General features: G+C 38.8%; 1 protein-coding gene and 1 pseudogene across 4 annotated transcripts in view; one reads left to right on the top strand and one right to left on the bottom strand.

Annotated features, from left to right (window-relative positions):
• DAB1 (DAB adaptor protein 1) overlaps positions 1 to 21,643 on the top strand; it is a 1,151,191-nt gene that overhangs the window by 513,273 nt on the left and 616,275 nt on the right. The window lies entirely within an intron of this gene.
• On the bottom strand, positions 10,719 to 12,955 carry LOC113926717 (annotated as a pseudogene).

The following is a 21,643-nucleotide window of genomic DNA, read 5'->3' as shown; positions in this document are numbered from 1 at the left end:
TTGACTAGATTCCCATTCCTTCCATCCACTTTCCCTAATATCCTCATTGGCCACTTAGAAATCCATAAACAATAGTGTTATGGGTTGAAGTATGTCCCCCCATCAAAATATTTTGTGAAGTCCTAATCCCCAGTACCTCAGAAGGTGACCTTATTTGGAAGTAGGTCTATTGCAGATGTAATTAGCTAAGACGAGATCATACTGGAGTAGAGTGGTCTCCTAATCCAATACGACTGGTGTTCTTATAAGAAAATAGCTGTATGAAGAAACCAGGGAGAATGCATGTGATGTCAAAGGCAGAGACTAGAGTTCAGTGACCACCAAGAATTGGCTATAAACAACAAGAAGCCAGCAAGAGGCAAGGAAAGATTCTCTCTTAGAAGTTTCAAAGGGATCCTGGTCCTATACTGACATCTTGATTTTGGACTTCTAGCCTCCAGAATGTGAAATGGTAAATTTCTGTTATAGGAAGCCATCCCAGTACATGGTACTTTGTTATGGCAGCCCTGGAAAACTAATGTGAATAGAGGGAGACAACATTTGGACTTGACACGCATTCAGTTTAGAGATATGGAGGTAACCTGTAGAAATACATGCTCATCCTGCCCAGAAAAAATGGTTCAAATTAGTTACCTATGGAAAGTGAGACTGGGGGTAGGAAGTAGGCAGAGGAGTATTGCTTTTCATGAGAAGGTTTTCTGTACCATAACATTCTTTCCACACACCTTCTTACTTCCCTAGGCATTTCTCTGGTTTGTCATCTAGTTTGTCAAGCTCTGTGGCCGTCAGAATAACAGTCCCCCCAGGATGTCTATGTCCTAGTCCATGGAACCTGTGAACACGATACCTTATACGGCAAGGAAGAATGTGTAGGTTCAGCATAAAATTAAGGTTGCTAATCAGCTGACTTTAAAATCGGGCGACAGTTCTTAGCTCAATGTAATGACAAGAATCATTAGAAGTAGAAGAAGGAGGCATAAGTCACAGAGATGGGATGTTGAAAGCAGAGCACTGGAGTGATGGGAGGATGTAGAATGAGAAGGACTCAACCCACTGTTGCTGGCATTAAAGAAAGAGGACTGAAGACACAAGCCAAGAAATGTGTGTGGCCTCTAGATCCTGGAAGAGGCAAGGAAACTGATTCTCCCCTAGTGTCTTCAGAAGGAATCAAGCCCTCCTGATACCTTGATATTAGCCTAATGAGACCTGTGTCAGACTTGACCGGCAGAACTGTGAGATAATACATTTGGGCGGTTTCAATTCACTAAATTTGTGGTCATTTGCTACAGCATCTATTGGAAACTAGTATACCATTCCTCTAAAAATGCAGGCTTAAAGCTAAAGCATAGTACCCCAGCCTGGAACTAGCCAGCTGAGGACCCTGGAATTCTTTTCTTTCCTGTCTTACACTTTAATCTAATAATATAACTAACATCTATTTTTGTAGTTGCCATCAGCTGCAATTTTCTTGCACTGAATTTGCAGAAAATGAAAGCCCATCAGATTGCAAATGCCCATGGAGAGATGATATTTACCATATTGCCATTTCCATCATAGCATACTTGGCTAAGGGCATAGACCTTGGAGTTAGAAAGAGCTGGGTTCTAATCCCTCACTCAACCACTTACTAGCTGTGTATCCTTGAGCCAGTTTACTTCCTGAAGCTTCCATTTATTCATAGCAAATCAGAACCAGTAATAGTACGAATTTCATGTGGTCATTGTATTATCTAAATGAGATGGTATATTTAAGGCACTTAGCACAATGCCTGGCTCATAGTTAGTGCACAATAAGTAGTATTTTAAACATGAAAAGCAAAAGACTGGGATGATGTTGGGCTTACCCCAGAAACTCTGTGTCTTATTGCTTTTCCCAAAGGCTTAGATTGAAAATTATCTGACTCTCCCACTTTATTTTGTATATATGGCAATATATACGTTATCCTGGAATACTAACAGGTATATGTGTGTGCTCAACCCAAGTGCTGTTAGCATACTATTGGATGAGGTTTAATCAAAATACAAACTTTAACATTAATTCAATGGTTAATGTATAGTAACCACTCATTTCCCCCTCTTCTGATTCCATGGCCCTGGCCTGAATACTGTCAATAGTGCTCTTGGGTTGGCTAAAGATGATGAAATGCCTCCCCTGAGCTTCCACCTGCAACCCCTTCCACAGCTCTTGTTCTGAAGTCTGCAGCCCATTCAACAGTTAATAGACATCTTTAGCTATCAGCTGCCTACTCATTCTCAAAACAATCCTCATCAACCACCTACAGAACACGTTCTGATTTCAAGATTTGCAGGGAAATCTTAGTGTGTTGTTTTTTTTTTTTTTTTACCTTGTTCTCACCAGCTTGTTTCCCCACCTCATCCTCCCTTCAAAGAATGCCTAAAATTAAAAGAACTGGCTATAGAGTCTCATTCAGATCAGACCTAGATTCAAAACCTAACTTGGTCACTTGAAAGCTGTTTGCTTCTGGGCAAGTCACTTAACTTCTCTGTGTTCCATGTTTTTCCTCTATAAAGTGGGGGGACCTGCCTTACAGGATGAATAGAACAGATGATACATGGAAAACAAAACAAGATGCCTGACATTGTAAGGCTGAATAATAATAATAGTAATTAAGTATTATTACTACTTCATTGCTTCTGTTTTCCCTTCAAAGGTGCCCTTTAGCCTCCCTTCAGGCCTCTTTTCCCAGCCTGTCCCCTGAGGTCACATCTTTAGGGACATTCTTGAGCTATGCTGAGTTTTGCCTCTTATGATGTTAAGTGCAGCTGGTCCCCATAGTTTATATTACATTAGTTTCTGATTCAAGCAAAGAATGTACTTCAATATGGCATCATTTAATAAAAGCCTAACCTGCCCCCTACCTGGCAGAGATGATGGGAGCTTATTAAGATAATGTCTTTCTAGTACTTACAGCCCCTTGGAAGACATTCACTAAATAAACAGTGGTATTTGATTTTTTGTGTTGTTTGTTTTAGCTCTTAATGCACGCTCTCTGAATTGTATTAATAGTTCCTCTGCAGTGATTCTCACAATATGGGCACTTGTTAAATGCTACTAAATGCAGAATGGCAGTGAATGTGGCTTATATGTGCCTCTGCTTTGCTCTTGTCCTCCTCTCTCTCTCAATCTCTCTTTCTTTCTGTTAAACTGAACTCCCCACGCTCCTTCTAGGTTCCCAGCGCACTGATTTTCAACCCTGGATGTACATCAGAATCACTTAGAGACTCTTGATAGCCAGACCATAGCCTAGACTAATTAAATAAAAATCTTTGGAAGTGGGATCCAACCATCAGTGTTTTCTAAAGTTTCCTACATGATTCCATTGCTTGGCTAAGGCTGATTCCTGCACGTCCAACCAGATCCCATTCAGATGACACATGAGAACAGAAAATTAACATTTAATGTCTTCTTTCTGCTCAACTGTGAGTTCCTCAAGGGCCAGTATGATCTCTTATTCTCCTTTGCTCCCAGAGAATAACAGTTCCTGGCAAGGAATGAACACTCAATACATATTTCTTTTTTTGGCTAAATGCATAGTCTTCCCAGCTCAAAGGATTTCCCCATGCCCCTGGTTTCTGTAACAGTTGATGAGAATACCTCTTATTCATTCTAATTATCTATCAGTTTGGTTGTTCAGATTCTCTCAGGTAAAAAAAAAAAATCAACCATTTTATTGTACTGTTTAGCAGGGAAAACAGATCATTGCCATGTGGTTTGAAGACTGCTGTCATGCAGGGGCATGCTAGGTACTGTGGTGGTGGTCCAGAGGAGGGCCTGGAAGGTGGGGACATGGAGTAGAAAGGGTCCGGACCTTCCAGTCACATAAACCCAAGTTCAGATCTCTACTCTATGCCTACTGGCGTGGCACATTATTTCACCTCTCAGAGCTCTGTTCTCCTCTTGTGGGAAGAAGGGAAGTGTTGCCTGTTCAGGTGGTTAGGGTCACTGAAAGCATAATGTAGAAAAAGAGACACAGTGACTGACCATCTTTGTCAGCTCAGACTTCCATAACAAAACACCACAGACCGGGCGGCTTAAACAGCCGATTTTTTTCCTCACAGTTCTGGAAACTGGAAGTCCAGGATCAGAGTGTCAGCAAGGTTGGATTCTGGTGACAGCCCTCTTCCTGGCTTGCAGATGGCTGCCTTCTCACTGTGTCTCACATGGAGCCCTCTGGTGACTCTTCTTAGAAGCCCGCTAATCCTTCTTATGATTCCTTTATTCTTAGTTATCTTCTTACAGTTCCTGTCTCTAAATACAGTCACACAGGGGGCTAGGGCTTCAACATATAAACTTTTAGGGGACACAATTCAGGCGATGGCAGTGACAAGCACATAAGATGAGTTCAGTTAATACTAATATTCTTTGTATATCTCTGTATCTCCCAGTTTCCTTTGAGAGAATCAGAAAAGTATCAAGGGAGAGAAATCACAACTAGATCTTGTGGGTTGAGTGGGAATGTCTTAGGCGAACGAAGGCATTTCGATCAGGAAATAGAGATGCAAATCTGTTAAAAGACATGGCATATTTGGGGATCAATGAGAACTTCACCAGTTTTCACTAGAACCGGGAGTGGACAAGAGTAAGGTTCATGGTAGAAAATATGAGATGTAGTTTGGGGCATATTATTCATCACAGTCAAGGTAACCAAACTGAGAACTTTGAAATTTTATCATGGGATAAAGGATTACTATGCTAGTAGTTATGTTTTTATGGATACCTCTTTGTTTCCCAGTGAGCTGGATGGATTCTTGAGGTCAAGGGCCTTGCCAAATGTTTCTTTGTAATCCACCCATGAGCCTAGGACAAAGCCTTAAAAATGTAACAGGAATGAATTGCTCCAAAACTTTGGCATATAAGAGCTATCATCTTTTTCATTTGTTCAATTTGTAATAAAGCCAGCCTCCTTCTTCCAGGTTCGTACAAAACCCAGCATTTCCCTCTTAGGGTTCCATCACCCCTATTAGCTCCCAGACTGATCAACAACCCTGAGTCTTAAATGTGGTAAACAGAAGGTCTTCTCTCTGCCAAAGGGCCCCCCTTGTCTGCCAGCTGAAGCAGGTTTTCCTGATCCCCTTGTAGAGGTCTTCAGCATGGCAACAGCTCTGCTTTTCCTTCATCATCTGTCGACACTGCTCCTCCATGCTCTAACAGTGTCTCCTGGTTTTAGGCTGTGTTCACTGGCTTGTCTTCATGCAGGCTCCACTCCACTCCTTAAATGTCTGTTCCACCCCAGATGCTCCAGTTCTTAGCCCTTGGTCCTTGGAATTATTACTTCCCAAACCCATGTTCTCTGCCTCTGGGTGCTGCTCTACTATGGCTTGGCTGTCTGTCTTTTCCAGCTCCAAACTTCTCTCTATCTCCTCTTGAGTCTGGGGACATTTTTGTTAATAATCTTCAAAACACAAAGCTTTTATTTCTCCCCTTACTTGGGCAATCTGAATTAATTGCCTTCATGGACCTGACCTCTGAAACACAAATGCCTGTTTAAAATAAAAGGCTGATTATTCTATAATGAACTATATTCAGTTTACTAAATAGTTAACTTAAACATAAGTATATGTATATATTTATGCTGAATAGATGTATAATTTATGCTAATGATAATTACAAATAATACAAAAGCATAATAACTCCACTGCAGCTCTGGTATTCATTACCAATGCTTCATTTTGCTTCTGCTCAACAGCCATATGCTGACAATTTGACAGGCCCCAGGAACTGTGCTGGGCCCTGAGGACAGAGAGATGGCTATGGTATCACCTTTGTCCTCAAAAAGATTAGAATTTAGTGAGGGCATAAGATATATAATATTAGCTAATGTCTTAGGAAAGCCCTCATTAAGAAATGAGTAGGCGGACACTTGTTCTATTGTGACTATGCAGAGATCCCTTATTTGCTGTGCTGTTGCTGTGTTAGCGTTGTGTTCCCCTTGTCCGTATCTACATTGGCCTTTATTTCCTTCATCACATCCTTGTGAGATACATTATTTAGGCTTGACTATGCCGTGCTGGTGAAACAAAATAAACTCCCAAATCTCTGGGAGATAGACATATCAAGTTTTGTTTTTCTTACTTACATGAAGCCTAATGTGATTAGGGAACACAGCCTGCTCCATGAGGCCACTTAATGATCCAGGATCTCTGGGAGAGGGTGGTGCCATCATCTCAGCATGCATTGCAATGGAAAGGGACACCAGCTTTTAACCATTGCTACCCAGAAATAACACATAACATTTTTGCTCACAGGTCATTAGCCAAAATTTGTAACAGGACCCCAAACTAGCTACAATAAAGGCTGGAAAATGTAGGGAAGCTTATGGATTATTCGGTGATTGTTAATATTGCTGCCACTAGAGTAGTGATTTTAGAGCAGGAGCTTTGAAGAATTTGAATCCTAACCCTGCCAGTTAACTTTCTTCAGAGTCTAAGTAGCATCCCTCTTCCCTGCTGGGTTCTGAATGTGTGTGTGTGTGTGTGTGTGTGTGTGTGTGTGTGTGTGTGTGTGGAGTTGGGTTATATAGGAGATGGAGATTAAAGAGTACACTTGTTGTGATGAGCACTAAGAGTTGTATGGAAGTGTTGAATCACTATACTGTATACCTGAAAATAAAATAATACCTGTATGTTAACTAACTGGAATTTAAATAAAAATTTTTAAAAAAAGAATATATATGGAGGCCAAAATATCATCAATATTAATGAGTGAAGACAGGTTGCAGGATGTGGCTTTATTCCATTAGTGAAACAGACCCACTGATGGAATCCCAGAATTAGGCTAACCTTGGGACCAAGTAAGACTGATGTCATGGTGGAACAGAGGAGAACGCCTATCTTCTGCAAGACTGATGGCTCCCAAAAGTAAAGCAGGCAAGTCAAGATGAGCAGAGCATGACTAGTTACACTTCAACTACTTACCTGTTAGGCAGATCAGTTCACCTCTCTAGGAGTCGGTTAAGTGAAGAAGCTAGAAGAAACACCAGTAGAGCTCCTAAAGAAAACTCAAAGTGAGGGAAAAGAAGGGATTTTTTTTTATAACTCTTATTAGTTGTGACATTTGAGTCAGTCACCCAGCCTCTCTGGCCATCAATTTGCTCATCTATAAAACGACAATGACAGGATCTCACAATATCTCTTCTTGGGTCTTTTACAACTGCTAGAGATTAGGAGATGTGCTAGACTTGTGATGGGAAAGAGTTCTTCAAATGCCTTCTATAAAATGCTCATAAATACTTGAGATAGAATTACTAACAAGTTTATAGAGACCAGATGGTCTTAAACACATCCCCTACCCCCAGCACACACATAATGTAAAAAATCTTCTCAGCTGGTTCTCTCCAAAAACCTGCCCCCTTATTACTCCACAAGCATTTCCTTAACAATCCCCTAGGGTTGTTCTAGTTCTTAACAGTAAATGTCTGAAACCAACCTTTTCTAGCAAAAGCAAAAGCTACCCAGCTAATGTCTCTCGATGGAGGTTTCTCTTTTAACTCTTCCATGACTGTTCCCGTGAAGGTTTGAATGGCACTGGAGAATGGAAAATACTCAAATCAAAATAGTCATTTTCAGAAAAGCGAGCCTTCCATTTTCCTAGTGAAATACTAATTAGTCTCTGGCCCAGAGTGTCTAAGGTTGAGCCTTCTTAGATAACAAATTATTTTTTTCAAATCTAAAAGATATTTAAAAGTAGAAATGTTTTAAATGAAAGTATTAAATTATACAATTACATGTGTAGACTCTGCCATTGAGGGAGTTATTTTCATGGTGTAGGCTGAATCCAGCATAAAAATATTTACTGCTCTGAAATGTCAATATGAAATAATCAGAATCTAAAATTAAATATTTACTGTATAATCAGCTTGCATTCATCCATCCACAATGTTCCCTGAAAAACACTGATTACACTGAATTTGACCACCTGGATTTTCCTAATATTTTCAGGCTTAGAAAAAAAACTGTCAAAGTCTCACTCACAGCCATTTTCTAACAACTTTTCAAGGGAAATCTTTTGGAACAGGGAAGTATGCAATGATGACTTAAATGAGTTCCAGATACACACACACCAGAAGCTGAGCCACCCTGATGATCTCCTTTCACCACATCTCGTAGGTCCAACCTCAATTCAGCAAGTCAGTAAATCTTCACAGATATTCACCAGTTCTGTGACAAAAACTGTGCCAGGCAATAGGGATACAAATGTGGTCCGTGTTCTTAGAGAGCTCAGCATTGAGCACAAGAGACAGATTAATAAATAGCCAAAGACAATGCATTGTGATAAGAGTAAGCCCAGCGGCAGAGGTTAAAAGGGGTCCTGAAGAAAATCATTAAATCTACTCCAAGATATTAGGACCCCTGTGTGGCTCAGTCAGTTAAGCGTCTGCCTTCGGCTCAGGTCATGATCCTAGGGTCCTGGGATTGAGTCCTGCATCAGGCTCCTTGCTCAGCAGGGAGACTGTTTCTCCCTCTGCCAGCCATTCCCCCTGCTTGTATTCTTGCGCTCTCTCACTCTCTCTCTCTGGCAAATAAATAAATAACCTACTCTAAGGTTTTATGAAACCAAAGGCAATATTGTTTATTTTATGAATGTCTATGCAATTGGAAGAGCCAAACTCAATTTTAACTCACTGTAAAGACCTCATTTTCACCATTTATTCTGAAGGTTAACATGGAGTCTGCCAATTCACTGGTGTGGGATGAGGCTGACTCTAGAGGACAGCCTTGTGAAAGTGCTGGAAATGTCAAAACATGATGCAGAAAGTCCTAAACTAAAGAGGAGGTTAGGGTTTAAGTTGTGTGATCTTAGGTTAAAAATAAGTGCTTTTTCATAGCTACTGTTTACTATCTGAAAAACGAGCCAGACCTGTTGATCTCTTAGGTTCTTTCTACCTCTGAATACTTATGATATTAACTAGAAACCATTTGCATTTTTAAAAAAATTAAAACATCCTAGAGATGTTTCAGCAGGGAATATTAGCCTAATTCAAGTTACAGATTTCATTTGCTTATTCAACAATTGATGAAACAACATAGCAGTTCAAGAGTATGGATGTTGGGTCCATCAGAAACTGGGTTTGAGTCCAAGCTTTGTCACTTTCCTGGTTATGAAGCCATGAGCAATTTATTTAATTTTTCTGGGCTTTTTATCTGTAAGATGAGGAAGTTAAAACTTATCTGAGATGGGAGTTATGGGAATTAAATAAGATAATGAGTGCAAGAGCTTAACACAGTCCTCATACAAAAGAGACTCTCAATAAATAATATTATTTTCAACGAGTATAGCTGTGGAGTACACACTGTCCACAGTGCTGAAGAAAAACCTAGTCCCTCCTTATACTCTGGAAAGATAGATGTTTATTTTTTTTAATTTTTTAATTTTTTTTAAAGATTTTATTTATTTATTTGAGAGAGAGAGAGAATGAGAGATAGAGAGCACGAGAGAGAAGAGGGTCAGAGGGAGAAGCAGACTCCCCGCTGAGCAGAGAGCCTGATGTGGGACTCGATCCCGGGACTCCAGGATCATGACCTGAGCCGAAGGCAGTCGCTTAACCAACTGAGCCACCCAGGCGCCTGAAAGATAGATGTTTAAATCACCATATCTAGTACACAAGAAAGGCATATGAAAGAGACATGAACGAAGTAGTATCAAAGCACAGGAAGAGCGATATTGACTTAGAGCATGAGGTGTGGTAGCATCTAGAAAAGGCTGTATAGAGGAGGGAAAATGTCAACTGGATCTAATCTATAAGTGAATTATCTAGGCAAGTAAGGCAGGAGAGGGCAAAGGAAGAAGCATGAGCAAAGATACATAGGCCTAATGGTGTATGTGATTAGAAAATAATGAGCAGTCTGATCGATCTGTACATGAGATCAACAAGGCAGCCTCGGGTCACCTTGTGAAAGGTCACATGAAGGAATTTGGGCTTCCAATAAATGGGAACCCATCAAAAGTTGATTTACCACACATTCATTTTTAATTATTTTGACTTCAGGTTTCTTTACTCAATCTGACTCCTTATTACTCTGTTGCTTCATTGGACTAAATCAGGAGTGGACAAACAGCCTGAAGACGAAATCTGGTATGAGCTCAGGCTTAGAATGGTTTTTACATTTTTTAAATTAAGTTTTTTTAAATTTTAATTCCAGTATAGTTAACATATAGTGTTGTATTAGTTTCAGATAGATAATATAGTGATTCAACAATTCTGTACATTGCTCAGTGCTCACCGGGATAAGTGTGCTCTTTAATCCCCATCATCTATTTCACATATACCCCCACCCACCTCCCCGCTGGAAACCATCAGTTTGTTCTCTATTGTTAACAGTCTGTTTCTTGGTTTGTCTTCCTCTCTCTCCTTTTTCCTTTGTATGTTTGTTTTGTTTCTTAAATTCCACATATGAGTGAAATCATATGGTATTTGTCTTTCTCTGACTGACTTATTTTGCTTAGCATTATACTCTCTAGCTTCATTCATGTTGTTGCAAATGGCAAGATTTGATATTTTTTATGGCTGAATAATATTCCATTATATATGTAAATATATACCACACCTTTTTCTTGAGAACTGTATTATAAATAGACTCTTATACAAAGAATAAACATCTATACAGAGCACCCAGATTCCCACAAAGGTGGATGCTAGCCCTTCTTTTCCACACTGGGAAAAGAGAACAGGAAAAACGATTCCATCTTGTACTTAACTGCTATCCAGCCAGTTTTTCAAGCAGCATTTCTATTCCTGTGCTGGCGTTTTTGTTTTTCTCCAATGTGGGAATCAGGCCTTTCAGTTCAATCTTGACTTTGTTTACAACTTCTTGACCAGAACTCTGGAGAAGGCTAGAAAGAATAATGGCACCTGGGTTTTACACTAGCCCAGGACTTCAGGTTCTTCATACCAGCATATTCTATAAGTGTTTTGGCAAAACAACCTTCTCTTCCACTTTCCTTCATCTTTTTTTCTTGTTCTGTTAACCATTTCAGAACTAGATGTCCTGCAGGATATTCTGCAATGTGAAGCTCTCCGTCCTTGCCGCCTGGATGTAGCTCTCCCACTGCCAAGCTGACAACAGCATTCATGGCAGGCTGAATGTCTCCAATGGCAGCTCCCAGAATGGTGGACACCAATACACATGCAGACTTAATCTAGCACCACTTCTTGGGCATGTCCTTGCAGGCAGCTCAACAAAACTGGAGAGACGGACTCTAAGAGCTCTGGTGGATGGAACACTCTATCCTTCTTACTGCATGTGTTTCCACCTCCTTTCAGCAGAACCTCAATCATTTCTTGCACTGTATGTGCAGGGTCTCTGGGGCTTAGTAAATGCAATAGGACCTTCCTTCCATATTTGTCTTTACTACGTTAGGCAAGGAATTAATAATTTCTGATATGATTATCTGCTTCACAATCTTAGTATCATCAATACAATCAAATGCCACCAGGAAGACCAAATGGGAGTACTGGCCATTAGCCACCTTTTCAACATAGGTCTTGATTGTTTTCACAGTCATTTTCCTGTCCTTAGGTGTACTATGCCACAGACAGTGCATGGCCACTCTAGCACCATCTTATATGTGCCAGGTATATCACTGCTTCACAGATGGCTTCAATCATTTTTTTTTTTAAATTTAAGATCAATTTAATTAACATATAGTGTATTATTAGTTTCAGAGGTAAAATTTAGTGATTCATCAGTTGCATATAACACCCAGTGTTCATTATATCAAGTGCCCTCCTTAATGCCCATCATCCAGTTACCCCATCCCCTCCACCCACCTCCCCGCCAGCAACCCTATAGTTTCCTATAGTTAAGAGTCTCTTATGGTTTGTCTCCCTCTCTGATTTCATCTTTATTTTTCCTTCCCTTCCCTATGTTCATCTTTTTGTTTCTTAAATTCCATATATAAGTAACATAATATGGTATTTGTCTTTCTGATCTTAGCTTTGGGGGTGCATGGGTTTAAAGGTCCAAGAATACTCTATGCACCAATGAATGCTGAATCACAGCTTCCTTTTGGGCCATTGAGTTAGAATCTGCTTCATTTCATCCATACTAAGCTCTTGCTTTTCTGGTTGTACCTCTAAAACTTTGTCCAGAGTTGGGTGATAGGCTGACTTGTAAAATGTGTTCTCATTGAGCTCCTCCCTCAGCATGTTCCTCTGCTCCAAGATGGCTTTGTCATTGTACGTATACTCTACAATGTCAGATGCTTCTGCATGCCGGAGCATCTTCCTCATGTGGCCTTTAAAACTTCTCATTATCTCTGCAATCTGTGGCTTACTCCCATACTTGAGAAATTTCTTAATATCTCCGGAATATTTAGCTTTACTTAATTGGACCAAATCATCTCACAGTTCTTCAAAAGCCTGTTTTTGCTGTTCTTCATTACCATACTGAATGTAATACTGGATCATACAAGTTGAATCATGTGCAAATGCGATAGCTTTAATTTTCCCTTCTGCAAATCACTCATCAACTTCACTCTCTTTTCTTTGTCACAGTCTTTTCTTAAGATCTCCCAAATCTGCTTTGCCGGAACAACAATGTCATGGTTGGTTTTATCACTGAGTTGCCTGCTTTGCTTTAGTTCTTTCTTCTTCTTTTTGAAGTCATCCCATTTAGGTTTCTTGGCTGTTGATTCATCAGTTTTATGGCCCACCTGGAATTTTCTCTTCCTGTTGAATTTATTTGCCTGCTGGAATTTGTTCTTTGGTATTTTATCCCCTTGCTGCTTACTTTTGAACTGTTTCACACTTTTCCCCCCAGGTTTTGTGGCACATTTCTCAAAGTTATTCGATGTGATTTTAGGGCCACCTTCCTGGATAACTTTTCTTGGAAATGTCTTTGATGAACCAGAATCATTATTTTTATGAATCTATTTTTTTTTCTTGTGATGTCTTTGCCCCTTTTCCTGTGATCTTTTTTTTCCCTTTGACTTCCATAATAGCAGTTTGCACATGTATACCACATCTTTATCCATTCTTCTATTCATGAACACTTGGATTGCTTCTGTAATTTGGCTATTGTAAATAATACTGCAGTAAACATAGGGGTGCACATATCCTTTTGAACTAGTATTTTTGTATTCTTTGGGTAAATACCCAGTACTGTGATTACTGGATCATCTCATGATTCTATTTTTAACTTTTTGAGGAATCTCCATACTGTTTTCTACAGTGGCTGCACCAGTCTGCATTCCCACCAATACTGCCCAAGGGTTCCTTTTTGTCCACAACCTTGCTAACACCTATTGTTTCTTGCTTTTTTTATTTTAGCCATTCCAACAGATGGGAGGTGATATCTCATTGTATTTTTGATTTGTATTTCCCTGCTGATGAGTAATATTGAGGATCTTTTCATGTGTCTGTTAGCCATCTGGATGTCTTCTTTGGAGATATGTCTGTTCATGTCTTCTGCCCATTTTTAATTGGATTATTTATTTTTTGGGGTGTTGAGTTGTATAACTCATTTACTTTGGATACTAACCCCTTATCTGATGTGTCATTTGCAAATATCTTCTCCCATTCAGTAGGTTGTCTTTTAGTTTAGTTATTTCCTTCATTGTGCAGAAGCTTTTTATTTTGATGTAGTCCCAATAGTTTATCTTTGCTTTTATTTCCCTTGTCTCTAGAGACATATCTAGAAAACTGTTGCTATGGCCAAAGTCAGAAATTCCTGCCTGTGCCCTCTTCTAGGATTTTTATGGTTTCAGGTCTCATATTTAAGTCTCTAATCCATTTTAAGTTTATTTTTGTGTATGGTGTAAGAAAGTGGTCCAATTTCATTCTTTAGCATGTAGCTGTCCAGTTTTCTCAACACCATATGTTGAAGAGACTGTTTTTTCCCAATTGCATATTCTTGATTCTTTTGACAAAGATTAATTGACCACGTAATTATGGGTTTGTTTCTGGGCTTTCTATGCTGTTCCACTGACTATGTGTCCATGTTTATGTCAGCACCATACTGTTTTGATTACTATAGCTTTGTAGTATAAGTTGAAATCTAAAATTGTGATACTTCCTGTTCTTTTTCAAGATTGTTTTGGCTACTCAGGGTCCTTTGTTGTTCTATACAAATTTTAGGATTATTTGTTCCAGTTCTGTGAAAAATACTTGGTATTTTGTTAGGGATTACATTAAATCTGTTGATCACGTTTGGTAGTATGGACATTTTAGTAGTATTTGTTCTTCCAATCCATGAGCATGAAATGTCTTTCCATTTGTTTGTGTCATAGTTTTTATAGTTTTACATGGTTATATGAGTAACTATGTACTGTATTTGACTTTGCCCCTTGGCCACAAAGCATAAAATATTATTTGGCCCTTAAAGAAAAATTTTGCTGACCACTGGCCTAAATGACTAATATTAAATGCGTAATATATTTTTTAACAAAAGGACAAAATTTAATGGACAAGATTTCATAAATATTTTCTTTGTGCCTAACGCATGCCTGTAATTGTCTTTCTCCCTGAAAACATTCTTTCTTCTCCAGCCTGCCTTTCGTGTTATGTACCAGGTTCAGGATTCAATGACTAGCTCTATTTTCTTGTATTCTTTGCCTTCTTAAATATACTTTATATTTTCTCTTAGATCTTACGATAATTAAACAACAGGAGTTTTATACTCTTCCACCTTTTCTTTATCTTCCCAGAAGTTACCTAACAATTCTACTGGTATTTATATGCTTGGCCTGAAAATAAGAATTTCCCTCTTTTCTAAGTGACCTAGCTTGTAATTTTGTGTGGGATCTACATTAGCTTGACTGTAGGTGATTGATCTATATCTATACATATGTAAAAGAGATGTCAAACAACAGTGACTTAAAGTAGAGCATTTCTCACAATACGGAGGTTCCTCAAAAAGTTGAAAATAGAGCTACCCTACGACCCAGCAATTGCACTACTGGGTATTTACCCCAAAGATACAAAGGTAGGGATCCGAAAGGGTACGTGCACCCCAATGTTTATAGCAGCAATGACCACAATAGCCAAACTATGGAAAGAGCGAAGATGTCCATTGACAGATGAATGGATAAAGAAGATGTGGTATATATATATACAATGGAATATTATGCAGCCATCAAAAGGAATGAAATCTTACCATTTGCAACAACGTGGATGGAACTGGAGGGTATTATGCTGAGCAAAATAAGTCAGTCAGAGAAAGACGTGTATCATATGATCTCACTGATATGAGGAATTCTTAATCTCAGGAAACAAACTGAGGGTTGCTGGAGTGGTGGAGGGTGGGAGGGATGGGGTGGCTGGGTGATAGACACTGGAGAGGGTATGTGCTATGGTGAGTGCTGTGAATTGCATAAGACTGTTGAATCACAGACCTGTACCTCTGAAACAAATAATACATTATATGTTAAAAAAAAAGAAGAAGAAGAAGATAGTAGGAAGGGAAAAATGAAGGGGGGAAATTGGTGGGGGAGACAAACCATGAGAGACTATGGACTCTGAGAAACAAACTGAGGGTTCTGGGGGGGGGGTGGGGGCATGGGTTAGCCTGGTGATGGGTATTAAAGATGGCATGTTCTGCATGGAGCACTGGGTGTTATACACGAACAATGAATCATGGAACACTACATCAAAAACTAATGATGTAATGTATGGTGATTAACATAACATAATAAAATAAAATTAAAAAAAAAAAAAAGTAGAGCATTTCTCTACCTCACGTAATAGTCCTGGGGTGGTTGGCCAGAGCTGGGATGGTAGCTCTGCTCCATTAGGGGTTGCAGGGATCCAGGCTTTTTCTGTCTTGTTTCTCCATCCTTAAACAGGTTTCCCTTTTATGAGTGGTGCAAGATGACTCACTACCAAACTATCCAAACACTTGAATCAGAGATGATGAGAGCATCATACCTACCTTGTGATATTGTTGCAAAATTATGGATATGTAATGCACCTGAGCAAGTGCTATAGCTGTCTGTTATTACTAATAAATAGGTAATTGCCAAGGTTCTGGTGAAGTGCCAGTTATTTAACATGTGCTGAAGAAAGATAATCTCAGTGGATCTGAATTGTGCAATAAATATAAAGATGCATTTTTTATCGTCTCCTTGGTTCGGGGAATATGGTGACTATTATTATAATGAGTGTACTAGTATAACTACGTTTGAGAGGAGGTTTGTTTTGTGATGAAGCCAAAGATTGTCTTAAGGATTTCAATTCTTGTAAATTCTGAGTTCCATGCATAACTCAGCAGCAAATTCTTAGAATCCCTGTACTTTTTTCAGAGTTTTTGCCTGTAGCCAAATCCTATTAAATGTATTTCCATGTCATGTTGTGCTTAAATAATGTGGCAGGACAGGACCTTGACTTAGAAAATGACACCCTTCCTCCGAGGAGGCTTATATCACAGTCATCTCATACAGAAATCATATCTTGTATTCTGCCTCTGTGGAAATGGGAGATGTTGTTAAAAATTTATTTTTACTGCAAGAAAATCTGATTCTTGGTTTATTGTGTCAAACAGCTGCTGGTATATGGTGCCGGGCAGCTGTCCAGCTGTGAGGTTCACATAAATTAATTTAACCCTTGGGTATATTGTGAGGCCAATTAGAATGGTCCCTCCAGGTGCAGCAGGGAGTTAAGAACACTTTTCATGAGGGGGGTCCAGATGATTTGATGATGCCCAAAATCTTGTATGGAATATTTTCCAAATTTTGTGGCAAATAATCACGTAAAATATGCTTATGACAGCTTGAATATATATTCATATGTAAATACATACATATATATACATATATATGAATAGTGTGAAGGAAAATAATACTAATACCTAAACGCATATATGTTTACAGAATATGATGTGTATTTTCTGGAATAATCCAAAGGATTTGAATAAAAATGAATTGGATTCTGCCAATCAAAAATACCTCCTTTTCTCTCGTCTGATCTCACCTTTTCTAAGCACTAATTCTACTGAGATAGGGTTGGACTGGCTAAGTCTTACGCACTGAATCCTTTAAAAGCACAAATATAAAATAAAATCATGTGGACCTTTAATGAGCCTCCTGTGGTCCTTGGTCCCTAGCCTGAGAAACACTGAATTAAACGTTCAGCACTGTCATCCCTCTGGGTAATTACTAGAATAGTCACAAAAGCTAGCATAGAAATCCCATAGCTTTGCCCATTTGCAACGTATTCACCCATATGATTTATAATATGCATATGTCAATGTTTAGAATTATAATAAAATATAGAAGGAAAATTGTAAATTATCATATAGAGCTCTCCCACACCAAATAATAAGGCCAAAACACTCTCCAAGGATTTTCACACATGGAGTTTGAGAAGCACTGAATCAAATCCAGTTTTGAAGTTGCTTATTTCAAGGTTAAATGGACCCTTTCTAGGATCTAGAGAGTCTCCTCTTAAGTCTTAAATGCCATTTCACTTGATATGGGTTTATTAAGAGGTAATATCATCTGATGGTTCAGAGCATGGTCTTTGGGGTAAGAAAGACTCAAGTGTGAATTGTGGCTCTGTCCTTTGCTGTGGGAATGTTTTGGCCACCATGTCTCCTGCCAACTTCCCTCTTCGTAGTATTTACTTAATCCACTTATAATTCTCTTGCAGAACTTAACTCAAACACATTTCAAAATGAAGCCTTTCCTCAACTCACGGATAAGAACTCGTCCCCATTATATGCACCTAATCTCTATATTTGATAATAACAACAACAACAGCAACAATAACACAGTAGCAGGGATGAGGTAATGGCAAGCAATACTGAGCAGCTATGATATACCAGGCACAATACCATGTGCTTTACCTGTGTTGACTCATCTAAACTTTACAACACCCCTGTGAGATAGGTGTCATTATCGTCCTTTCACAGATGAAGAAACTAGATAAAATAAAAAGTATAATAGAAATACAATGCAAGCCACGTGCAATTTTAAACTTTCTAGTATCAACATTTAAAAAAGTAAAAAATAGGGGTGCCTGGGTGGCTCAGTCGGTTAAGCGTCTGCCTTCAGCTCAGGTCATGATCCCAGGGTCCTGGGATTGAGCTCTGCATCAGGCTCTCTGCTCAGCAGCGAGTCTGCTTCTCTCTCTACCTCTGCGATCTCTCTCGCTTTCACTCTCTCTCAAATAAATAAATAAAATCTTTTAAAAAAATAAAATAAAAATTTCAAAGTTCAGTTCCTCAGTCACACTAGGCATATTTCAAGTGCTCAATAAACTCATCTTGCTAGTGGCTACCATGTTGGATGGTGCAAGCCTAGAGGCTAAGTAACTTGCCAGAGGTCTTTCAGACATCCCCTTAGTAAATATTTACTAAGTATCTATTACAAGACAGGTGCTGTACTAATCTCTAGAGACATAGTAGTAAACAAAACCGACCAAATCACTGCTCTGGTGAGGCTTTCATGACAGTAGGACAAGAGAGACAATAAACAAATAATTAACTAATAAACGGCTTCAGGTGGTATTAAGTACCATGAAGGAGAATAAAACAGGTGGAGAAATGGGGGTGGACAGAGCTATTGTGTATAACTTGTCGGGCTGTACATTGCCCAACTCCAAGGGGCACAATTCACATCTCATCTGTGATGTGAACGCCACTCCCTGGAGTTGTACAAAGCAGTAGCCCTGGGATGTGGGCTGAAATCTGATATAGATGAATCAGGAAAGGCCATCCAATAACGGAAGATCATTTCAGCACAGATAAAACGCAGTGAGGGAGCCAGCCAGGCAATATCTGCAAGAAGTACTTTTCAATCAGAGAGAAAGCCAGTGCAAAAGCCCCACAGCAGGAAGAGGGTCTAGCATGTTGGAAGGAAGCCAGTTTAGGCAGAACATATTAAACAGGGGGACACACAGTCAGGGATGCAATCAGAGCCGTAGCCAGAAGCTGGATCAAGGTCAGGGTTTGGTAACCATGATTAGGACTTTGACTCATATTGAGTAAAATGGAAAACAGTGACTTGATCTCTCTCTTGCTCTCAATCAATTATCTTTTCTTTCCCTTCATTTTATTTGCTTATTTACTTACTTACTTACTTATTTACTTAAGAACTAGCCTAGCTTCTTTGTTGAGGCCAGACTGAAGGGGAAAGCCAGTGACCATACTATTGCAGTAATCAAGCTGAAAGATGGTGATAGTTCAGAGTAGGGTCATAGCAGGAGGCATGGCAAAAGCTGGATTCAGAGAGATGAAGTGGTAAAAGTGTTTGAAGTAGGAGCTTTAGAACTGGGATCATAACCCAGCGAGCCTTATTCCAGAAGCCACACTTAACATTACACTGCTCTGCAATGGGGTTTCCCCCACTAGAACGTAAGACAGAGAAGAGATCATGGTCTGTCTTGTTCACGATTCTGTCCCATTGCCCTGCACGGTGTTGGGCACTTAGTACATATTTAATGAGCAAATGAACACTTACTATGTGAATAAGGAAACTGAGTCCCAAGGAGGTTGGCAATGAATTAGTAACAAGTGGGAGTAGAATGCATATATACTGGTTGCACAAATATTTTCTAAGTCTCACTAAACAGCCTACATATCTTTCCCAGCTTCTGTTGTCCAGCAAACAAGCATCCAAGTCAAGGCCTGTTTCTTAGGAAGCTCAGTGACCAGTTGCGATTTTGTTGTTTCTATACACATGGCACCAATTTGTTACAGAAATCGAAGTTAGTTGAAGGGGAACAACAATGAACTGCATTATACCTGCCTGCTTTGATACTCTATTCTAATGCCTTTCTGTTCATTATGGTCACCCTCCTCCTTTTTTTTCCCCTAAGCACACATTTAAAAGATAAAGAAATATAATTTATCTTCCTATTTCCTTGCATGGTTTTCTGCAGCTGAATATGCTCCCCATAAAATTGATTTAAGATACCTAACAGACTTTAAATTGATTGCAAACTACCTTTAACTTCTATTGCTTTGTTTTTCCTCTAGCAACTTTCTTAACTTAGGGCAAATACTACTCTGGCTATTATTTCATTGAAGGCTAACTCCTCTAGACTTTCCTAAGCACACAAGAAGATCAAAAACTTTTCTATTTTTATTTCATACAGGGGGGTTTTCACATTATAAAACTAACCCATACTCACTGAAGGAAGTTTGAAACACACACACACACACACACACACACACACACACACACACACAGGCACAAAGAAGGAAAAAAAAAAGGAAAAATTTAATTCTGTAAACCAAAGATAGTAACTTTAAAAATTCTTGGCATATTTTCTTGCCATCTCTTTCTGTATGTGAGTGAGTGAATGTGTGAGTGTGCACACACATATTTGTTGTGAATCATGCTTTTGCACTTAACAAACCATTCACATTTTACTAGGTAGCATCTTAAATAGTGCTTTAATAGCTATACACTATTTAGTAATGAAAATGTTGCTATCTTTCCCACTGATAGGCATTCTTACCAATTATCCTGTCACAAATAATGTTACACTGAACATTTTTGTTCATAATATAGATTCTGTGTTTAGAGTGAGTTCTAAATCATTCCCCAAAGTAGAATCACTCCCCAATTCTCAAAAGTAGGATCATTTAGTCAGTCAAAAATAAGATTATATTGTACCATTTTAAACTTCTACCTATAATGTATGCAAACATCTATCTCCCACTAGCACTAATTATTAAATAGTTATTTTTTGGTCTCTTTTTGTATAAACTATGCTAATGTAATAGGTTTTAAAAGCCACCAAATTTTATTAATTTGCATGTGTTTGATTGCTTCTAAACTTGAGTATTTCCATATACCTGTTTATTCATTGTATTAATTATTTTTTTCATGTCCTTTTCTTATTTATTAGAGTATCAAAATATTCTTCTTATCAATTTGCTTAACTTTTATAGAATAAATATATTGCATTTATCAAAAATTTCTATACAAAAATGGTTTACCAGACTTGTTTGTATTTTCATGTTGTTTATGGCATGATTTTAATATACATTTGAGAGGATCAGTACGTTCTAAAATAAAAATAAATGGGGTGCCTGGGTGGCTCAGTTGGTTAAGCATCCTGCTCTTGATTTCGGCTCAGGTCATGATCTCAGGGTCCTGGGATCAAGCCCTGCATTGGGCTGCATGCTCAGCACAGAGTCTGCCTGAGATTCTCCCTCTCCCTCTGCCCCTCCCCCTGCCCATGCACACACTCTCTCTCTCTCTCTCTCTCTCTCTCTCTAAAATAAATAAATAAAGTCTTTAAAAAATAAATAGGGGCAACTGAGTGGCTCAGTCATTAAGCATCTGTCTTCGGCTCAGGTCATGATCCCAGGGTCCTGGGATCAAGCCCAGCATCAGGCTCCCTGCTCAGCAGGGAGCCTGCTTCTCCCTCCCCCACTCCCCCTGCTTGTGTTCCCTCTCTCGCTGTCTCTCTCTCTGTCAAATAAATAAACAAAATCTTTAAAAATTAATTAATTAATTAAAATAAAAATAAATATTTATGGTAGACATTTTAGGAAATACAAATAAGTAAGAAGAAGAAAATAAAATTCCCCACACACTTATGATAACCATTCGTAACATTTGGAGCTTTTTTTTTTCATCTTTTTCTTATACACTTAAGTACTTCTTACAAAAGTAGTCTTATATTGTACCTTCTACGGTCTTATTTTTTTCACATTACATGTTAAGAATTTATTTT

This window comes from Zalophus californianus, chromosome 4, assembly GCF_009762305.2.
Source record: "Zalophus californianus isolate mZalCal1 chromosome 4, mZalCal1.pri.v2, whole genome shotgun sequence".
Lineage (NCBI taxonomy): Eukaryota > Metazoa > Chordata > Mammalia > Carnivora > Otariidae > Zalophus > Zalophus californianus.
The sequence above is the reverse complement of the archived record's forward strand: the minus strand, read 5'-3'. Positions and strand labels throughout refer to the sequence as shown.